We start from the raw sequence: 22704 nt of genomic DNA, 5'->3' as shown, positions 1-22704 counted from the left end.
TGAGGGATGTGTCGGGAGAAGAGACCATCATAATTAATACGCATGCGCATAAGAAAAAAGTTCGCTCGCCTCTACCCAACAGAAACCTTAAAAAAACTCCCCTTTGGGCGTTATTTTAAATCTGAAACCTTTCAGATTTTTAAAATGTGCTGTGAAAGTTTGTAAATGTATTTTTATAATTTCAACCTTTATTACAGTTCTCCTTTTCGTCTTCTCACCAGAATGCAAATGAGTTAGATAATATTTAAACTGAGAGTTTTGAATTTTAAGACACTGTTAGCGCAAAAACTTGCATTTGTTTTCTAAATTCTGTTTAAATAAAAAGGTATATTTAAGCCTTTGCCTGATTTTGCATTTACTTTCAAAACATGGGAATTATTCGCATCTCGTCTGTTAGGCAATTAACTTCTACCAGATAAAGTAAAGTCTCATTGTCCTTTGACCAACAATCAGTGGCGGCTCGTGGCTAAAATTAGTGGGGGTGCTGTTTCAAAAAAATTTAACCTTTGTTTTAAAATTGTCTAAAAGGAAACAAACATTTATAAAAAAAAATTATTTTGAAACTTCATGAAGTCCTACAAGAAAAAAATTCAACATTTCTTAATTACTTTAACCAAAATTGTTACAGCTCAATGTTGTTCATTCATTTAAAAATGAAATCAATTCTTCTTGTTTTAATTTACGCGAAAAGATCAATAATTTTCTCCTTGATCTCTGGATGACAACTGAGGAAATTTTTCTTTATTGCCATGCAAGCGCATTTAGTCTTTCCGAATTCCTACTGCTTCTTAGAAAAGTTTTCATCCTTTTCAATGTTGAAAAGCAGCGTTCTGCCTCTGATGTAGTCATGGGAACTATCAAGAGAATATTTATCAGTTTCGTAATTTCACTAAGAACATCATCTAGATTATTTTCGAAGATAAAATCCAGTAGCTCAATTAATTTGTAGTATTCGTGGATATCAGACCTACAACAGAATACTTTTAGCTCACTTTCAAGCTTTTTTTGTCAATCATTGGATATGCTTCAGTGGTGAGTACTATTTCTTCTGTAGAATGTTCATTTCTAAAACTAGCGAAGCATTTCTTGTTTAACAATTTAGCAGCTGCTAAGTGTTTAGTGGAAGAATATCTGTGCATTATATCAATACATAGTTATAAAGTCACGTATTTCCTTAGCTTCTGCCATCAGTGTCTTTAAGAAATTCTCACAGTACTTTGAAATTCTTAATTCTAAAATAGCAGTTTTGAAATTTGTCAACTTTAAACACATTATTTTCTCTGGATTGCGTTTAGTTGTATATTATTTCAACATGAGGCATCTGATAAAAATTGCTCTAAACAAAACTTGAAATTATCCCCATTTAGATATTTTAAAATTCCTGTTGCTTTTGCAATAGGAACAATTGATTCATTTGTAGTTGTTTTGCATTTGATGTTGAGTAAGGCAATTTTTTAAAGGTTGCAAATTTTCATGAACTCTGTGCGCATGCGCAGAACAGCCAAACACTACGTCGCTGGAACTGTGAAGCGCGCAGTTCCCAAGACTTTCGTACCTTTCTCACAAAGTGGGGGATGGCTACTGACATTAAGCTTGAGGATTATATATTGCAAAAATATAAAGAAAGAATTAAAGACTAAAGGGCACACTATATTAAATATTAAAAATAATAATAACTGGAAATAGGGGGTGCTGCAGTTCCACAGTGCTTATTACGAGCCGCCACTGCGCAACAATGGTATTCCTAAATACTTCACAAATTAATTTCTTCTGACACATTTTTCCGAAGTTATAAATGCTACGAAGCTATTACCATAAAAGTAAATTTCTAGTTAAAGCATAAGTCTAAATTTCCAAATATTAATAAGACCATCATGTTCTCAGTTTCTAAGTAATCAATACTAAACCCTATATTGTACGTTAGACTAATTGTCCTTCAAATCATAATCTGTGAAATCCCGGGAAAATGTAGAGATTCTGAAAGTCAAAATCAAAATTTGGAAAGCATTTTGAATGCCATGTGAATTTGAAAACCAATCGTCTAAAACAATTAATCAAATAATACTTCTTATTTTGTTCATTTTGTTCTTTTAGGTAATAATAGAAGAATTAAGCAAGAAATATACAATTTGAATAACATCTCCATAAGTAAAATTGTGATAAAACAATAACATTTCCTTCATTTTTTGCGGAAAATGCATGCAACTTCCATACCTCCACAGTATTTTTACTTCCTTATAAATAGTAAAGGAAGTATTGTAATCTCGAAATATCCACTTTGACAGCTTGGAAACATTTGGAAGTCTTTTTTGTGTGTGTGTGTGTGTGACATCTGTGCGTATGCTCAGAATAAAGCACTTGGGTTTTCCAAAACGGTTTGTCAAATGGAATTTTTTGTGTAGTCTGTGCGTACGTATTTTGTGTCCTATGTAAGTAAGTAAGTAAGTACATATGTACGTAATTATCTCACATAATTCAAAATTGATTAGCCATAAAAATTTTAAATTTCATGTATGGAACTGCTATAACATCTAGTTGTGCACCTCCATTTTTTATTAAGTTAAGAGTATCAAACGTATTATATATATGTAAAATATAAAAAATAGAACAGCTTTGCTATATGTGAACTAGCAATCTTTAATTAACTTTCCGCAATTTTTAGGATCTTTACCCTAGACCGTACTTTCGAGAACATTTCAGCCTATTTACGTAACCGTTTCTATAAATAGAGAATTCGTGCCATTTGGCGCCAGAAGCTCCTCTCTCTCTCTGTGTTAAAATCTATGCTGCTGCGCTTCTCACCTTTCTTCCCTTTATTAGAATAGTTATGACGTCAAAAGCCTAGATTTCATTGTATTTAGTTTAAAACACTATTTGGTATGTAATTAGGAGAATTTCATCTTAAAAACAAATTTTCGTCTATTTGAATTGAATACAGATGTGCAATTAAAAGCAAAATCCTTCTGTGTCATCATTCTGCTGTATTACACTCAGCCAAACAACACCCGGACTCTGATGCCAAGCTTCGTCACTCATGTGCCCAACTGCAAAAATATCATATATATATATATATATATATAAGTAAATTACCGCTTTACCCACCTTAAAAATCTTTACACCGTCTTTACTTTAGCAGTCGTTGATCGTAGTCTTACATTTCCAATTACAGAAGTGTTTAAATGACAAAAATATTCATGTTTTGCTAATGTAAAATTTAAAAAAAGGTAATTTTTGACTAATAACGAAATCAAACTTTGAAGACGATCTCCCGGTACCTATATTTAAATTTTGGAAAGTTTTACGCTCGTTATGACAAAAACAATTTAGAAGAATTGACTTTTGTACGGAAAAAATTCAGCGAGCTATTTAATTTCACAATTCGCAAATTTTGATCTCCTTTTCGACTTCCCTTGAGGGATCGGTTATTCAAGTTAGAATAATTCCTGAAAATAAATTTAAATGAACTGCAGAAAAAAATACTTATCATTTAATAGACTGTACAAGGAAGTCCTGCGATATCCATATCAAAATATTTAACGTTTATTTTCCGAAGAATGGTAGGACCTCTCCTCCTATCCTAGGAACCCAAAGATCTCTTGTCGACAAAGTTTCACAACTCTGTAGTAAATAATTAATATTCTACATGTTATGCAATAATGAATCACTAGTCAAACAGTAGGGTTGTGCTATGTGTAGGAACTGATTTCATAGTTCTGCAGACCTATTAAAAATCTCTTTAGTCAGAAGCAAATGGCGACATGCTAAGAAGGTTAATGTAACCTATTTAGCCCATTAAATGAACAGCAGGAAGGTACTGCTTATGCTAGAGATGAATGATTCTGAACCTTTTCGAAGCTCCCCCCTCTCTTGTAGAGACATTAGGTATTTTTTGGAAACAGGAAAGATGAAAAATGAGCAAAGCCTTCGCCGGGAATCGAACCACGGACCCCTGGAATACGCGCCCAGCATGCTGACCGCTGCACTACGAAGGCATGCTAAGAAGGCGGGAGAAATACTTTATACCCTAAAGAGCGAAAAATGTTTCAACGCCCCCCCTCCTTTGTGAAAATTCTGTAATTTAAGTATGGGAAAGGAGGTTCTCGAATTATAAAAAACTAAAATTCTAAGTAATTTTTTTTTCAGTAGACTTGCACACCAAATTTTTTTATTTAACTTGACAGTGTTGCCCGCAAGGTTAGGAATTACATTCTTTTTCTTAAAACTGAAATGAATAATGCCAGAAAAAAATTGCTTAAGTGATGTTTTATATTTAAAAATTCTTTATTCTTAATTAAATAATTAAAAAAGAAGAGAAAAAAATACGCTATAAGAGTAATATCAATGAAACAATCATGTATGATCAGTGTAATTCTGTGTTTAATGGTTCAGAGACAGTTTCTGAACTTTCGGTTTAATATTTTTAGAGAGATGAAGGCGCAAGTCTCCTCTTTCGACGATTTAAAGTCGATTTCTCTTTTTTTGTAGCAACTCTTCGCCCATGGTATGAGCTTTCCCGATTTAGAAATTAATTTGTATATATTATAAGAGGCTATCAAACCATAGTCGCATTTTTTTGATGAGGTTACTAGTAAACCTGAGACAGACAGTGAATTATGAAACTTGGCTCTGATGTTCGGAGAAAACGACAAATCTTTATTTTGTTTGTCAGGATGAAGTTTTTGCACATTTGTCTCACCATTCTTAGAATTGCATGACAGGAGCCGTCAGCCGTCACATAAGTTCGTTTTATTGCTGGCACAAATGGTGTAAATCGAATAATTGATTTAATAAATTTTTTTGGGAATTTTAAAATTAAGTTCGAATGCAAAACATGCTGATCGCCCCCTACCGCCCAAAACATGCTCGCCGCCTCTTGCCACCCAAAACAAGTTCATCGCCCATCAGCATCCTTCCACTGCCCTTGGGGGGGCGGTAACGCCCCCCGTTGAGAACCAATGCTATAGATGAAACTTCGATACTTACGGGTACTTAAAACAATCTAAGATGAAGTTAATTTCAGTGTAGGTAACGTAGAGTAGGTAACGTAATTTTGGTATAGGTAATGTAGGTAATTTACACACAAAATGCATTGCACAAGCTAGTTCAAGGTAACTAACGATACGTATTTTAAACTTCCGGCTACCAAGGTGCTGAAGCCGTAATAACTTTGGGGGATGTGCCGGTTGTACATATCTGCAAAGAGAGGTTGCCACAAGTTGTCACTTTAAAACACTTAAACCCTCGTCTTAAATACACAGCAACTAATTTGCATTATGGTGAGGACTACTGAAAGAAGAAGTAAACATTCAGATCATAATAACTGGCTAATTAACATACAATCCTACCAAATGATCAAATCACTTATTGCTTAAATTTATATGACAGTTCATTCCTTCTTGTATTAACTCCAGTAAACGAAAACCAACATGTCGAAAATCTCATTAATTATTTTCTGTAGTTGTAAATTACATGACTTGATCATCGTCAAAAGAACGGATAATTATTATGAGACTCATATATTTCCCGTGAAGTATTTAATAGGTGTAAATTTTGATGAAATATGCACGATAATAAGATTCTTGAACGTCATAAGGTATAAAAACGGTAAAACAAACAGAGTTGTTTTGTAGTCTTAGTAAAGTGCATAAAATAATGCATTTTTAAGTTACTAAAATTACATGTTAAAACATTTAAATGTCAAATTATTTCCTTTACTCGAAGCTTATCAAAAATCAAATAGCTCTTAAAAAGTTAATGTCCGAAAAGTCCTGGAATTTAACTTTTAATTCGAGATCTTTCATTTTATATTTAAGATGATTAAAGTCGATATTTATTTATTTTTGGTTGATTGCATATATTGTGCAAGTTATTAAAAAGAACTTTTTTTCCTCCTTGAAGAATATTTTTATTTTAATGTAATTGTAAATCTTCCTAAGAAAGTCTGGAAGAAGCTTTAACATTCTTTAAGAACACTAAAAATTTAATAGCAATCACATATCGCGCAGAAGTGGCCGAGCGGCAAAGTCACTGAGCACTGGTAGTTCTGTCCAAGCCGCCCAGACGGTATAGTGTTTAGGGGAGCCCATTGCAAGTGTGTTTGCAAATGTATAGTGTCTTTGCGCCATGGAGGCAATCCAAATATATGGCGAGCCGAAACTCCTCTCGAGAGGTTGGTGGTAGGAGAGGAGGGTTGGAGACCGATCAAAATGCTGTCTTAAGGTGAATAGGTATAGATATGTAAGTGAGAAACAACAACAACAACAAAAAAAAAAAAAAGACATACTGATGTTTGAATATTAAAGCAATTGGATAACGCCATTCAGAAGTTCGATAAGGAAACGAGATATTGATCCGTTTCGTGTGCGAGTGGATACAAGTGAAAGTGAAAGTGATGCATTCAGAGGCATAATTAGACGATGACTCAGTGGTAACCCTGCTGTTTATTTTATGAGCCTTGAAATGCGACTTCAGATTAGTAGCTGCACTTGCTGTCTCTTCAATTAGAACTTAAACTGTGAGGTAAGTGAATTTTATTTCCATATGGCGTCTTGTTTAAATGTGTGTCTTTGTGGTTATCTAATTTTTTGCACATATATGCGCATACGCCTACCAACAAAAGGATTGTTTGCTTATATTTAGTAAATGCTTTAAGAACTTTGATAACCCAAAACTAAACATTAAGCAAAGATTTTACGTATTCCTAAGTTGGGGAATTTTTACGAGACATTCGAAACTTAGAATTTTACTACTCTTAAAGAGATTTCTAGACTCAGTTTTAAGCCTTCGCTCTTTTTCCTGTTAAGAAGCGTTAATCGTTTTAAATCCAAAATTTGGAATGTTTGATGAAATAAAGCCCATATGGAATTAAGTTATACGGCTGTACATGTCATAACTGGGAGAAGCCCCATGTTATAAGAAGTCTCCAAATTACTAATTAATTTTTAAAACACAGTAAATCTGTATCTTAAGCGGTATATTCTCCAAACTTTCAAGAAAATTCCCCCAACACTTAAATTCTAAACTAAATCCAATAAAAGTATTTTAAATGAAAATCATGGCTGTTATAATTTCCATGGACTTGCACATATTCGATGAATGTCATCTTGTAGTGACCCTAACTGATGCAGTCTTAATTTTCTGAACATAATCTACCATTCCATATGTAGGTTTCATCTGTGTTAATTCTCTGGCATTCCATGTGTAGATTTCATTTGTGTTAATTCTGTAAATAAACCTCTCCACATTACCGTTGCTTTGATTTAAAATGCTCTTTAATTTTCTGGAAATAATCAAGCATTCCATGTGCAATTCCATCTGGGTTACTTCTGAAAATAAACCTCTCTGTTTTACCGTTGCTTTGATTTGAAATAGTCTAAGTGTATGTAAAAAAATAAGAACTGTTTCTGTAACTAGTTTTCTGTTTATATGCTGAAACTAAAACTGAATATTTAAAAGCTTTACTTACGTACTTCATTTACTGAACATTTGTTTTGCTTTAGTATATACAGGCCTAACTCAAAATATCATATTCTTAAATTTACTTTCTTTTAAACGTGGATTTCAAGTATTACTTTAATTAATAACTTTTAAATATTAGCAGAAAGGTTTTTTTTTCCTACACCTTATTATTCTTTTATGAAGTTTAAGATTCAAAAATTTCGAGAAAATATAAAATTCGTATTCAAGGAAATTTGGGGTTCGTCCAGCATCTAAAAATATTCAGAATTCTACGTAGATACCCATATAAATGAATTTAAGAAAGCAGAATGAAAATTATTGCAGCCATATTGTGGTAAAAAGTTTCATGCAAAATAAATGCTAAAATGTTTTAAAAACTAAGAAATCTAAATTTTTTGGTCTATATTGACATTAAAAATATGCTTTGTTTAACGGCAAGGAATTGCATTCCCAATGAAAGATAAAAATAGACGTTTTTTCATTTCCATATTCTAATATAATATTAAAATGTAATATTTTTACTTCCTTATACGAAGTAAAAAGGAAGTATTGTAATCGGAAAAAGCTTCAAGCAGCATATTTCAACGAAAATATCTAATTTGACCGCTTTCGAATGCAATTTAACGATGTTTTTCGTGATATCTGTACGTAAGGACAGAATAAAAGACTCTTTTCCTCCCCCCCCCCAAAAAAAAAAAAAAAAAAACTGCTTTAAAATCAACTCTGAAGAGAATTTTTCTTGGCGTCTGCACGAACGTATGTGCGTACGTGCGTACGAACGTACGTACGTACATATCTCGCATAACTCAAAAACGAGTAGCCTCAAAACGTTGAAATTTTGTATATAAGACTACTATAACATGTAGATGTGCACCTCGTATTTTGGTTTCAATCGGCCGCGTCAAACGTATATAAATATATTTATATATATATCCACTCTATTACCTGGCTCAGTGATCTCAGTTTCTTTACTCTTATATGTTTGTAAATTGCACATTTTTTGCTTTAAAAATGATTGAATTATGTTGTTTTTGTCTTCCGGTTAAGGATTTTATGCCTTTAGTAAATCTGTGTGCAATATTTTTAGAATTATCACCAATTTTAAAGTTGTTTAATTGCTGCTAAGCCTGTTTTTAATGGCGGCCATTGATGTTTACATTTGAAAAGGAGACTAGTGGATTTGTTGCCAATCTAGAGAAACTTAGCTTCGCAACAACAAAGATAACGCATTCATTTATTATTGCCAATTAAATCATGCTTAATTCTTTCTGGAATTTTTTCTGAGATTTACTTCTTAATTTTTAATATAGATATTTTGAGTTTTTATGTATTTTTGCCTTCTCGCGAAGTGAGAACTGAATTAATTCAATGAGAAATACTCTATCGTCTGTGAAAAACTATTTCTTTCTTTCTTTTTTTTTTTTTTTTGTTTTGTTTGCTTAATTTTTTTTTATACATCGTTCTAACTTTATTATAGTATTTGAATAGAACATGTGGCAACGATTAGATAATTCTATTCTTTAAATGATATAAATTTTGTGCATTATGAGTTATAATATTGTTGCGTGCGTACGGGTTCGTTATGAAATGAATGCACAAGTCCGATGAAAAAAAATGAACAAAAATTTATTATTATCACAACAAAAATGCTTAAATTTTCTCAAATTATCACGCAGTATTACAATATCTCACAGTAGTTTTCTTTTAACTACTCAAATGTCCAATAGAACGTAATTCAAAACAGCTAAAGAACGCTAATCCACGAATTCGCTACAATCAACAACAGTAGTTTTTTTTAAACAACAACAAACTAAGCAACTACTACAAACTGAGATGTTTTCCTCCTTTTATAAGATTTTAAAATCACGCGCTAGAATTTTCCAGTACTTTCTCGAAATCAAAAAGAGATATTTATTTAATGCACGCGCTCTTGTATTTTCAATTTTCCAGCTTAGCTTTCTTTTAATATTCGTCACGCGCTGCACTGCGCGAGAAATAAAACCAATTAATTTATAATTGAACTAATATTAGCTTTTTAAATACCAAATTCGTAACACTGCCCCCTTCCCAAGGACTGCACGTCCCGGGCAGTACAATCCCTGGACAGGAAGCTAAATTTACAACTGTGGCATAAATGCAACTGAGGCATAAACATTACATTACAATATCAAACAATATAAACAATAAATGCAATAACTAACTTGAACAAATCAAATGCTATCAAATACTAAATACAAAACAAATACTAAATACAAATCAAATACTAAATACAAATCAAATACTAAATGCAAATCAAATACTAAATACAAATCAAATCAAATACACATTTATAAACAAAAAGGACCATGGTCTTATACTATTTACAATTATTTACATTATGTACTATGGCCATAGTAATGTGCTAACCTGTCGTAATGAACGACTTTAGGTTTAGAGTTCGAAGACTTACGAATCCGAACCACGACGTCATTCAGCCTGTTTAGGACTGTGTACGGGCCATCCGAAGGTGACTGTAATTTCGGACAAAGTCCTTTCCGTCGAGTCGGATTCCACAGCCACACCTTGTCTCCTTCGTGGAATGGATGTTCAGTAGCTCTTGTGTCGTATCGGGTCTTCATCTTCTCCGTCGCCAAGTTGACTCGCTCTCGTGCAAAGTTGTGCATCGCTTCAAACCAGGCCTGGAGATCTTGAATATATTCCTCAGACGATGAAGGAGCATCCGGAGGGCGGCCAAACAATAGATCACAAGGCAGACGAAGATCACGACCGAAGAGCATTTGTGATGGAGAATAGCCGGTAGTGTCGTGGACAGCACTGCGGTAAGCCAGTAAAAAGAGTGGTAATTTCTTGTCCCAGTCCTGTTGGTTTCTGGAAACCACTAATGAGAGGTTATTAAGGATGGTTCGATTGAACCTCTCTACCATGCCGTCCGACTGGGGATGCAATGGCGTCGTTTGAGTTTTGTCAATGCCGAGTAGTTTGCATAGTTCTTTGATTACTGCCGAGGTAAAATTCCTTCCCTGATCGGAATGTAACTGAAGAGGCACTCCGAACCTGGAAATCCAGTGCTGTATCATTATCTCAGCTACTGTGACAGCCTCTTGATCAGGAACAGGGTACGCTTCAGGCCACTTGGTGAAGTAATCAATGACAACGAGTATGTATTTGTTGCCATCAGCAGTTCGTAGCAGAGGTCCTAAAATGTCAAAGGCGATACGTTCAAAAGGCGCCCCTACGTTGTAACGTTGCAGCTTGCCTCGGCTGCGTCTCTTCGGTCCTTTCCGACCTGCACAGGCATCGCAGGATCGGCACCACTTTTGCACGTCATCCTTTGCATTATTCCAGTAAAAGCGCTCACGAACTCTCTGTAAGGTCTTCATTATTCCAAAGTGACCTCCCGTAGGGCTGTTATGTAGTTCTTTAAGGACATCAGGAATGCGGGATCTTGGAAGTATCAGCTGCCATCGGAACGTCTTCCCATCATCCGATTCAAATTTCCGGTATAAGACGCCATTTCGAATGTGAAGTGAATCCCAGAGTGCCCAATACTGTTTGGTTGTAGGACTACAGATAGAAATGTCCTGCCAGGTAGGTTTTCTGGTTGATGACTCCATTAAATCAATTATCGGCTTAATGTCGCGGTCTTCCAGCTGGTCTTTCCTGACTTCATCATCACTCCACGGTTCTCGATCAGCCGATGTTGATGTTGTAATTTGTCTTGCGACCGGAGTCAGCAGCTCGTATTTCGCTTCCACCCTGGAACAATATCGGCAGCTTTCTTGGCAAGATCTTCTAGACAGGGCGTCGGCGTTTCCGTGTGATGATCCCTTACGATGACGGATAGTGATGTCATATTCTTGGAGTCTCTGTATCCACCTGGCTATTTGACCCTCAGGATTCTTGAAATTTAAAAGCCAGGTCAATGATGCATGATCGGTGCGGAGCAGGAATTTTCTGCCATATAGATAGTGATGGAATTGTTCTATGGCTTTGACTATGGCGAGCAACTCTTTCCTGGTGACACAATAATTCCTCTCCGGTTTAGACAGGTACTTGCTCCAGTAGGCCACTACACGTTCTTTACCGTCTATTTCTTGGGACAAAACAGCACCGACACTTTCATTGCTCACGTCGGTGTCAAGAATAAATGGTCGGTCGAGCTGAGGATACGTCAGGATTGGAGCAGATGTTAAAGCCTCCTTTAAGTTGTTAAATGCATCCTCGCATTCTTTTGTCCACAAGAACTTTTGGTTGCTCTCTGTCAGCTTGTGAAAGGGTCTTGCGATGGAAGAAAAGTCCTTCTCCTATAGTAGGTGCAAAGCCCTAGGAAGCTTCTCAGCTGATGGACATTTCCGGGACGTTTCCAGGATTTAACCGCTGATACCTTTTCAGGATCCGTGCGCACACCTTCTGCAGAGATGACATGTCCCAGGTAAGTCACTTCCTTTCGGAACAATTTGCATTTAGCGGGACTCAGCTTCAGATTGGCTTCTTTCAGTTTCTGAAGCACCTTCCTAAGATTTTCTAAATGTTCTTCAAAACTCTTTCCGACGATGATGATGTCGTCCAGGTATATCAGGCAGGCTTCGTAGGAAAGATCTTTCAAAACAGTCTCCATAAGACGTTCGAATGTTGCCGGCGCATTACACAGTCCAAACGGAATCACCTTGAATTGCCAAAGCCCTTGTCCCGTAGTAAATGCCGTCTTTTCTCGGTCTTCAGGCTGTATTTCTACCTGCCAATACCCACTCTTTAAATCAAGTGTTGAGAACCACTTGCTTCCAGAAAGAGTGTCTAGAATGTCGTCAATTCTAGGAAGAGGGTAACTGTCTTTCTTCGTAACCTCATTCAACCGGCGAAAGTCAACGCAAAATCTTGTTGAGCCGTCTTTCTTTCTGACGAGAACGATGGGAGATGCCCATGGACTCGCTGAAGGCTCAATGACATCGCCTTCTTCCATATCTTTTAACAGTGTTCGCACCTCTTCCTGTTTAGCAAACGGTAGACGTCTTGGATGTTGCTTGATCGGGGGATGATCGCCGGTATCTATTCTATGTTGTGTCAAACTAGTTCGACCCACGTCAGAAGACGAGCAGGAGAAAACAACTTGAAGATCTTTGATGAAGCGATCGGCAGCATTCTTCTCTTCATCGTTCAATTGCGCATTCTGCAATAACTCCGATGTAATGCTCTCTGAGGACACGGAATCTTGGATATTACTCTTTCTTTCAACGTATATAAATATATTTATAAATATATCCACTCTGTTACCCGGCTCAGTGATCTCAGTTTCTTTACTCTTATATGTTTGTAAATTGTACATTTTTTGCTTTAAAAATGATTGAATTATGTAGTTTTTATCTTCCGGTTAAGGGTTTTATGCCTTTAGTAAATCTGTATGCAATATTTTTAGAATTATCAACAATTTTAAAATTGTGTAAGTGCCGCTAAGCCTAATTTGATGGCGGCCATTGCTCTTGTTTACATTTGAAACAGCTGAGTAGCGGATTTGTTGCCAATCTACAGAAACTTAGCTTCGAAACAACAAAGATAACGCCTTTATTCATAATTTAAATCATGCTTAATCCTTTTTGGAATTTTTTCGAGGAAATAAGCTTTTAAGATTTACTTCGTAATTTTATATTTTGAGTTTTTATGTATTTTTGCCTTGTCGCGAAGTGAAAACTGAATTAACTGAATGAGAAATACTCAATCATCTGTGAAAAACTGTTTCTTTTTTGTTTTGTTTGCTTAATTTCTTTTATGCATAGTTCTAGCTTTATTATAGTATTTGAATAGAACATGTGGCAACGATTAGATAATTCTTTAAATGATACAAATTTTGCGCATTCTGAGTTATAATATGAACGAAATATAATACTGTCAAGTAAACCTAGCGCCAGAGTGTCGCTATGGTAAACAAAGTGAATTTTAAAGAATGCATTTATTCTATTGTGGTTTATGCGCTGTCGGCGAAGTAGGTTTAATTCAATCTAATAAGTTTAAATGAAATGCAAGAAAAAATGCGTATAATTTAACATTCCGTACAAGGAAGTCATGTGGTGTACACATCAGATTTTTTATTATTGCTTTGCTATTGAAGTAGTAATAAAAGTAAATGAAATACTTCCCTTGCTTTTCGTGGAATATTACTTTCACTTTTAGAAACAAGAATACGGTGCGAGAACGTTCTTGTAAATAATGAATACAAGAGAATATGAAATTGTTGCGTGCGTACGGGTTCGTTACGAAATGAATGCACAAGTCCGATGAAAAATGAAATAAACATTATTATTATAACAACAAATATGATTAAATATCCTCAAATAATCGTGCAGTATCACAATATATCACAGTAGTTATCTTTTAACTACTCAAACGTTCAAAAGAACTTAATTCAAAACAGCTAAAGAAAGCTAATCCGCGAATTCGCTACAATCAACAAGAACAGTTTTCTAAACAACAACAAACTAAGCAACTACTACGAACTGAGAGGTTTTCCTCCTTTTATAACATTTTAAAATCACGTGCGAGAATTTTCTGGTACTTTCTCGAAATCAAAAAGACACATTTATTTATTTAATGTTAAATGCACGCGCTCTTGTATTTTCAATTTTCCGGCTTAGCTTTCTTTTAATATTCGTCACGCGCTGCACTGCGCGGGAAATAAAACCATTTAATTTATAATTGAACTACCATTAGCTTTTTAAATACCAAATTCGTAACACTGCCCCCTTCCCAAGGACTGCACGTCTCGGGCAGTACAATCCCTGGACAGGAAGTCAAACTTATAACTGAGGCATAAATGCAACTGAGGCATAAACATCACAATATCAAACAACATGAACAATAAATACAATAACTAACTTAAACAAATCAAAAGCTATCAAGTACTAAATACAAAACAAATACTTAATACAAATCAAATACTAAATGCAAATCAAATACTAAATACAAATCAAATACTAAATACACATTTAAAAACAAAAAGGACCATGGTCTTATACTATTTGCAATTATTTACACTACGTAATATGGCCATAGTAATGAGCTAATCTGTCGTAATGAACGACTTTACTTTAGAGTAAAGCTTTAGAGTTCGAAGACTTACGAATCCGAACCACAACGTCATTCAGCCTTTTTAGGACTGTGTACGGGCCATCCCAATGTGACTGTAATTTCGGACAAAGTCCTTTCCGTCGAGTCGGATTCCACAACCACACTTTGTCTCCTTCGTGGAATTGATGTTCAGTAGCTCTTGTGTAGTAGCGGGTCTTCATCTTCTCTGCTGCCAAGTTGACTCGCTCTCGTGCAAAGTTGTGCATCACTTCAAATCGGGCCTGGAGATCTTGAATATATTCCTCAGACGATGAAGGAGCATCCGGAGGGCGACCAAACAATAGATCACAAGGCAGACCAAGGTCACGACCGAAGAGCATCTGTGATGAGGAATAGCCTGTAGTCTCGTGGACAGCACTGCGGTAAGCCAGTAAAAACAGTGGTAGTTTCTCGTCTCAATCCTGTTGGTTTCTGGAAATCACTAATTAGAGGTTATTAAGGATGGTTCGATTGAACCTCTCTACCATGCCGTCCGACTGGGGATGTAATGGCGTCGTTTGTGTTTTGTCAATGCCGAGTAGTTTGCAGAGTTCTTTGATAACTGCAGACGTAAAATTCCTTCCCTGATCGGAATGTAACTGAAGAGGCACTCCGAACCTGGAAATCCAGTGCTGTACCATCACCTCAGCTATTGTGACAGCCTCTTAATCAGGAACAGGGTACGCTTCAGGCCGCTTGGTGAAGTAATCAATGACAACGAGTATGTATTTGTTGCCATCAGCAGTTCGTGGCAGAGGTCCCAAGATGTCAAAGGCGATACGTTCAAAAGGCGCCCCTACGTTGTAACGTTGCAGCTTGCCTCGGCTGCGTCTCTTCGGTCCTTTCCGACCTGCACAGGCATCGCAGGATCGGCACCACTTTTGCACGTCATCCTTTGCATTATTCCAGTAAAAGCGCTCAGGAACTCTCTGTAAGGTCTTCATTATTCCAAAATGACCTCCCGTAGGGCTGTTATGTAGTTCTTTAAGGACATCAGGAATGCGGGATCTTGGAAGTATCAGCTGCCATCGGAACGTCTTCCCATCATCCGATTCGAATTTCCGGTATAAGACGCCGTTTCGAATGTGAAGTGAATCCCAGAGTGCCCAATATTGTTTGGTTGTAGGACTACAGATAGAAATGTCCTGCCAGGTAGGTTTTCTGTTTGATGACTCCATTAAATCAATTATGGGTTTAAGCCAGGTCAATGATGCATGATCGGTGCCGAGCAGGAATTTTCTGCCGTATAGATAGTGATGTAACTATTCTACAGCTTTGACTATGGCGAGCAACTCTTTCCTGGTGACACAACAATTCCTCTCCGGTTTAGACAGGCACTTGCTCCAGTACGCCACTACACGTTCTTGGCCGTCTATTTCTTGGGACAATACATCACCAACACTTTCATTGCTCGCGTCGGTGTCGAGAATAAATGGTCGGTCGAGCTGAGGATACATCAGGATTGGAGCAGGTGTTAAAGCCTCCTTTAAGTTGTTAAATGCATCCTCGCATTCTTTTGTCCACAAGAACTTTTGGTTGCTCTCTGTCAGCTTGTGAAGGGGTCTTGCGATGGAAGAAAAGTCCTTCTCCTATAGTAGGTGCAAAGCCCTAGGAAGCTTCTCAGCTGATGGACATTTCCGGGACGTTTCCAGGATTTAACCGCTGATATCTTTTCAGGATCCGTGCGCACACATTCTGCAGAGATGGCATGTCCCAGGTAAGTCATTTCCTTTCGGAACAATTTGCATTTAGGGGGACTCAGCTTCAGATTGGCTTATTTCAGTTTCTGAAGCACCTTCCTAAGATTTTCTAAATGTTCTTCAAAACCCTTTTCCACGATGATTATGTCGTCCAGGTATATCAGGCAGGCTTCGTAGGAAATGCCTTTCAAAACTGTCTCTATAAGACGTTCGAATGTTGCCGGCGCATTACACAGTCAAAACGGCATCACTTTGAATTGCCAAAGCCCTTGTCGCGTAGTAAATGCCGTCTTTTCTCGGTCTTCAGGCTGTATTTCTACCTGCCCATACCCACTTTTTAAATCAAGTGTTGAGAACCACTTGCTTCCAGAAAGAATGTCTAGAATGTCGTCAATTCTAGGAAGAGGGTAACTGTCTTTCTTCATAACCTCATTCAACCGGCGATAGTCAACGCAAAATCTTGTTGAGCCGTCTTTCTTTCTGACTAAGACGATGGGAGATGCCCATGAACTTACTGAAGGCTCAATGACATCGCCTTCTTCCATATCTTTTAACAGTGTTCGCACCTCTTCCTGTTTAGCAAACGGTAGACGTCTTGGATGTTGCTTGATCGGGGGATGATCGCCGGTATCTATTCTATGTTGTGTCAAACTAGTTCGACCCACGTCAGAAGACGAGCAGGAGAAAACAACTTGAAGATCTTTGATGAAGCGATCGGCAGCATTCTTCTCTTCATCGTTCAATTGCGCATTCTGCAATAACTCCGATGTAATGCTCTCTGAGGACACGGAATCTTGGATATTACTCTTTCTTTCAACGGTGGTTACTGGAGTACATGCTGCAACCACTTCACCTTTCTTAGTAATTCTCCCCTTCTCAGTTACATTGGCGACTCTCACCGGGATAACCGTTCTGGATAGGTCGACGAGTGTTGAGGCTACTAGTACTCCTTTTGGGCTATTACAGTTATTGGGATATTCTATGATGCCGTAGAGGAAATTTCTGTTTTCGGCTATGGATCCAGGAAGTAAAATTTCTGTTCTTGCCGGTATTGTGATATTGTCTTGTGCTATAATTTTATGGACAGATTTAACTTCTTCATCATTAACTCCAAATAACGCTATGTCCTCAGATGTAGAATGCAATTCGTTATTTTTAAAGTCCAAGGAAAAATTGTATTTCCGTAGAAAGTCCAATCCGAGTATGCTAGAATCAGTGATCTCTGCTACATATGCCGTGTGATGGTAAGCGGCACTTCCAAACGTGATGTTAACATTTACTTTTCCGTCGATGTCGATCTTCACACCGGACACAGTCTGTAGGTAACGCAGGGCGGCGTCCAGATAAGTTTGCTTCCCAGTTGTTGAGGCAAATCTTTTCGGATGATGGTAACGTTGGCTCCTGTATCTATCGTCATATTGCAGGGAACTCCATTAATATGTCCTATTATGAAAAGTCCATTACTGCCGCCTCTCACTGCAGAAATCTGAAGCGCTTTAAACTGGTGCTTTTCATTATCTGGCAACCTCCGCCCCGCGAGATGGCCACTAATTAGTTTCTCTGCTGTTTGTTAGGAGCGGTCTTAGCATCCGTGCCCTGGGGTGTTCTGCAGTTTCGTCGTATGTGTCCTTCAGCACCGCAGTTCCAGCACTTTATGGTCGGTTTCTTGTCACCAATATTCCGTCTCAAGGCGTTCAGTTGTCTAGTTAAATCGTCTAGACGAGCAGTGACTTGATCCCCTGGCTCCTGGACTTGAGCAGCTCTGAGTGGATGGCGGTCTCGACGGGTGGCTTGCTGGGCTGCCTCGAATTTCATGGCGTACACTAAAGCGCTTTTCAGATCTTTAACATCCGCCATTCGCAGTGCCTTCTGTATTTCAGTGTCCCGGATGCCATCGATGAAATATTGCAGGGACAGGATTTCCCTTGTTTCTGTCGGGCACTCCGAAAATGCGTGATGTGACAGCCTTTCAACATCCGTGGCGAGCTTTTGAAGTGTTTCGGTGGGCTTCTGCTGACGGAAGCCTGTTGTAGAAGTTGAAGCCTGTTGTAGTCTTTTAAACAATTCTCTCCAAAGCGCAGCTCCAATGCGCCGGATAGAGCTTCAAAGTCTAATCTCTGGTTTTCGGGAAGATTATACAGGATATCTGCTGCGTCTGCTCTCAGAGAAGCGGCGAGACGACAGGCTTTAGTTTGGGAATCCCATCCATTCACATCCGCAACGATAGAAAATTGTGTCTTATACACATGCCAGGAGGTCTTCCCATCATATGTAGATAGTTTCAGAGAGGGACAAGCAGGCATTGGTAAAAATTTAAAACCATCCGAATTGCTCCCTGCCGTCGCTACGAATTTCTTTAAAGTATCCACTTCTCTGGCGACTGCAGAAATTCTGTCATCAATTTGTTGTTCGATATGTTCTTGGACGACAGATATTTTTTCTTCAATTTGATGTTCGATTTGATGTTGGACGGCTGAAACTCTTCCTGATTCGCTGCTCCACAGCAGAAACTTTCTCTTCTATTTTTTTCTTCACAGAAGAAACTCTTTCTTGAATTTCTCCAACTTTATTTTCAACGGCGTCTATTCTGCCTTCCATAAAATTAAATTTGTTTTCTTTTATGAAGTAATCTCTTCCTGAACAGCTTTTATTTTTCTTTAAAAGTTACTTGACCAGCTTCCAACTTTTCGTGAACGCCTTCCATTTCCTTTTTAACGGATTCTTCCATCTTTTTCTGACCAGCTTTCATCTTTTTCTGACTAGCTTCCACCTTTTCCTGACCGGATTTCATCTTATCTTTCATTTCTTCTTGTCCCACTTTCATTTCTTCTTTAACAGAGTCTTTCATCTGTTCTTTAAATGATGCTTGACCAGCTTCCATCTTTTCTTGGAATGCAGCAAAAGCACTAATGAGCTGTCTCAATTGTTCTTTCATCGCTCTTGTTATTGGCATTAAAATCCCACTCCTGACACCAAAAATTGTTGCGTGCGTACGGGTTCGTTACGAAATGAATGCACAAGTCCGATGAAAAATGAAATAAATATTATTATTATAACAACAAATATGATTAAATATCCTCAAATAATCGTGCAGTATCACAATATATCACAGTAGTTATCTTTTAACTACTCAAACGTTCAAAAGAACTTAATTCAAAACAGCTAAAGAAAGCTAATCCGCGAATTCGCTACAATCAACAAGAGCTGTTTTCTAAACAACAACAAACTAAGTAACTACTACGAACTGAGAGGTTTCCCTCCTTTTATAACATTTTAACATCACGTGCGAGAATTTTCTGGTACTTTCTCGAAATCAAAAAGACATATTTATTTATTTAATGTTAAATGCACGCGCTCTTGTATTTTCAATTTTCCGGCTTAGCTTTCTTTTAATATTCGTCACGCGCTGCACTGCGCGGGAAATAAAACCATTTAATTTATAATTGAACTAATATCAGCTTTTTAAATACCAAATTCGTAACAATAATTATGTAAATTAAATTAACATTCAAGCAAATGATGTACTTGATTCAGAAAAAAAAAAAAAAAAAAAACGTTTTACTTATATTATATGCTTGTACTTTGATAAGAGTCGATGGTTTTCACGAAGGCACCATTAAGGGAGGAATGCCTTCGTGGAGGACTTTCGAAGGGAAACTGGCTCGTATACACGTTACACATGGGAAAAACCACGTAAACGCCCATCCAGCCAGCCCGTAGGCGGGATTCGAACCTCGGACCGAACTACCAGTGCTCAGCGACGTTACCACTCGGCCACTGGTGGACCGATTGAATAATGATTTTATGTAATAAAATTAAAAAAAAAAAAAAAAAAAAGAAAATCTTCAATGAACAAATTGACAAATCTGTATGTATTACTGTATGTATTAGTGCAAGGATGTCAAACTCGCGGCCCAGAACAAATATTTTTGCGGCCCGGCCAATATATCGGCAAATAATAATATATAATAATAAAATAACATATCGACGAAGAAAAAAATGAAATGTTTACTGCTAAGTAATTAACGATAATTTATTCAGTGTTGTTAGATTACTCACAGCGAGCTGACACACACAATACTTAATTACAAAGGCGTGTGAGTAGCTTGCGTTCAGCCAACTTCGGCTTTTGAGGGACACGTGCACTCAGAACTTGTACGCATCCCCCGATAGCCGAATGTGGCCGAACTCATGGTCTCAGTTTTCCAATCATAGTTTTGTACGATATATTGGTGCATGCATGTGCATGCACTTTGCTTTATTATTAATTATTACTTAATTCATATTGTTACGGATTTCATAGTTATTTATTTAGTTAGTTTTTAATACCTAATAAATAAATATCTCGTAATTGCTGTTGCCATCCACAAAAATCCAGATATTTATAGATTTTTTCAGTATATTCGAGAAATTAATTATAAAGCTTATAAAAGCCGAGAACAAACAACTCATCTCAGTAGTAGCTGTAGTTCTAGCGAACTGTTTGTTTATTTAATGCTGTGATTGATTTGTAGCGATTTCGCTGTGAGATAGAATTAGTTTCTCTGTTTTCAATTGATTTTTGATAAACGTTTGACATTTTTTGATATTGTTAGAATATTTTTGAAGAAATATTTCAGCATTTTGATTTATCTCTTGTGGAAAGAATAAATTTTTGTTAACTTTTTAACGTTAACCGTGTTTATTCCAGCCCTTTGTATTCAGTATGTCTATATCAAAACCAAGTGGTAGTAAAATTAAACGAAAAATCGCTGACGAACATAGAATATTCCAAGTAAAATGGGAATTAGAAAATGTTTGCTGTGAAATAAAAGATAAAATAATCTGCTTGATATGTAATAATACTATTAATGTACCAAAGTTATATAATATTAAACGTCATTACGAACAACACAAATCGAAATATAACAATTACGAAGAATTAATGAGAGAAGAAAAGTTGAAAGAGCTCAAGTTAGGAGTGAAAAAGCATCAGTCCATGTTTAGTATTGCAAGAAAGTGAAGCGGCGGTACATGCAAGCTACATCTTCCGAGTTGATAGCTAAACATTCGAAGCCTTTTACTGACGGTGATTTCATCAAGGAATGCCTAATGAAAGCAGGAGAAATTGTTTGTCCTGGAAATGTGAAGGCTTTTCAATCAATTTCATTGTCTCGAAATACAGTTGCGGAAAGAGTTACTGATTTAGCCGCGAATTTAAGTGATCAGATCAAAGCAAAATCATCTAGTTTCGAAAGTTTCTCCATTGCCTATGACGAGAGCACGGATATTAGTGTCAAAGCTCAATTAGCAGTGTTTCTTCGTTCTTGTGACAAGAATTTTAATATTTTTGAGGAATTACTGGAACTAATACCGATGCCTGGTACTACCACAAGAGAAGATAAATTTACTTGTCTTTTTGGACTTCTGCAGAAATACAATCTACCTTTGGCAAAATTAAATTCTGTAGCTACAGATGGCGCTCCATCAATGACCGAGCAAAACAAGGGCTTCGTAGCATTACTAAGAAAAAAACTTAGTGAAATTCACGGTTCAAACATTCATCATATGCATTGTATTATACACCAAGAAGTTCTATGCACGAAAGTAATAAATATGGAGAATGTTTTGTCATATATAAAAAAAGTTATAAATTTTATAAGACCTCGAGGTTTAAATCAGCGTCAATTCAGTGCTTTCTTAAGGGAGTTAGATAGTGAATATTCGGGTTTGTCCTACTATACCGAGGTACGTTGGTTATCTTGCTCCAAGATTATCAAACAATTCTGGGAGTTGAAAGAAGAAATATGTCAGTTTTTAAAAACGAAAAATCAAGACGTAAGTTTGTTTTACGATCCAATATGGGTACAAGATTTATTTTTCTTGGTTGATATAACCAAACACTTAACCGATTTAAATTTATCGTTACAAGGAAAAGATCATATCATTACGAACATGTTTGACATAATTAAAGCATTCAAATGTCAACTAGTTCTTTGGGAAAAACAACTTAAAAATGAAGATTTGACGCACTTCCCGACGTGCAGCATTAATAAATCAAGTTTAGATGATACTTGTTCGTATCAAAAATACGCAGAAAAAATTGCAAATTTAACAACTGAATTTGAAACGAGGTTTAATGATTTTAGTTCCCTGGAAGACAATTTTTTTTTTCTGTTTTCTTCGATTTTCTCAATAAGTATTGACTCAGTACCCAGCCATACGCAAATGGAGGTGATCGAGATTCAATGCAACTCAAATTTGAAAGCAAAATTTATTGAAGTGGGCGTGCCTGAATTTTACAAATATTTACCAGCCAGGTTTGAAAATACTCGAAAATTCGCATATGAAATTATTTGCATGTTTGGTAGCACTTATCGGTGCGAGTAGTTATTTTCAGTCATGAAAGGTAATAAGTCTCCTATTAGAAACCGTATTAATGATGCTCACCTTGGGTCAGCGTTGAAAG

General features: G+C 36.7%; 2 protein-coding genes across 2 annotated transcripts in view; both read left to right on the top strand.

The window, feature by feature from the left end:
• Positions 1-801: 801 nt before the first annotated feature.
• The window catches only part of LOC146999272 (uncharacterized), a 45004-nt gene continuing 23101 nt past the window's right edge, over positions 802-22704 (top strand). The window contains exon 1 of the mRNA XM_085821342.1: positions 802-1032. The gene's annotated coding sequence lies outside the window, so the exon portion shown is untranslated. The remainder of the gene's footprint in view (positions 1033-22704) is intronic.
• LOC118193164 (uncharacterized) overlaps positions 6331-22704 on the top strand; it is a 120924-nt gene continuing 104550 nt past the window's right edge. The window contains exon 1 of the mRNA XM_085821355.1: positions 6331-6519. The gene's annotated coding sequence lies outside the window, so the exon portion shown is untranslated. The remainder of the gene's footprint in view (positions 6520-22704) is intronic.

Source organism: Stegodyphus dumicola, chromosome 1, assembly GCF_044657685.1.
Source record: "Stegodyphus dumicola isolate Sdum_Otavi_A_Nest chromosome 1, ASM4465768v1".
NCBI classification, from domain to species: domain Eukaryota; kingdom Metazoa; phylum Arthropoda; class Arachnida; order Araneae; family Eresidae; genus Stegodyphus; species Stegodyphus dumicola.
Note: the sequence above shows the minus strand (reverse complement) of the source record. Positions and strands in the feature narration are given on the sequence as shown.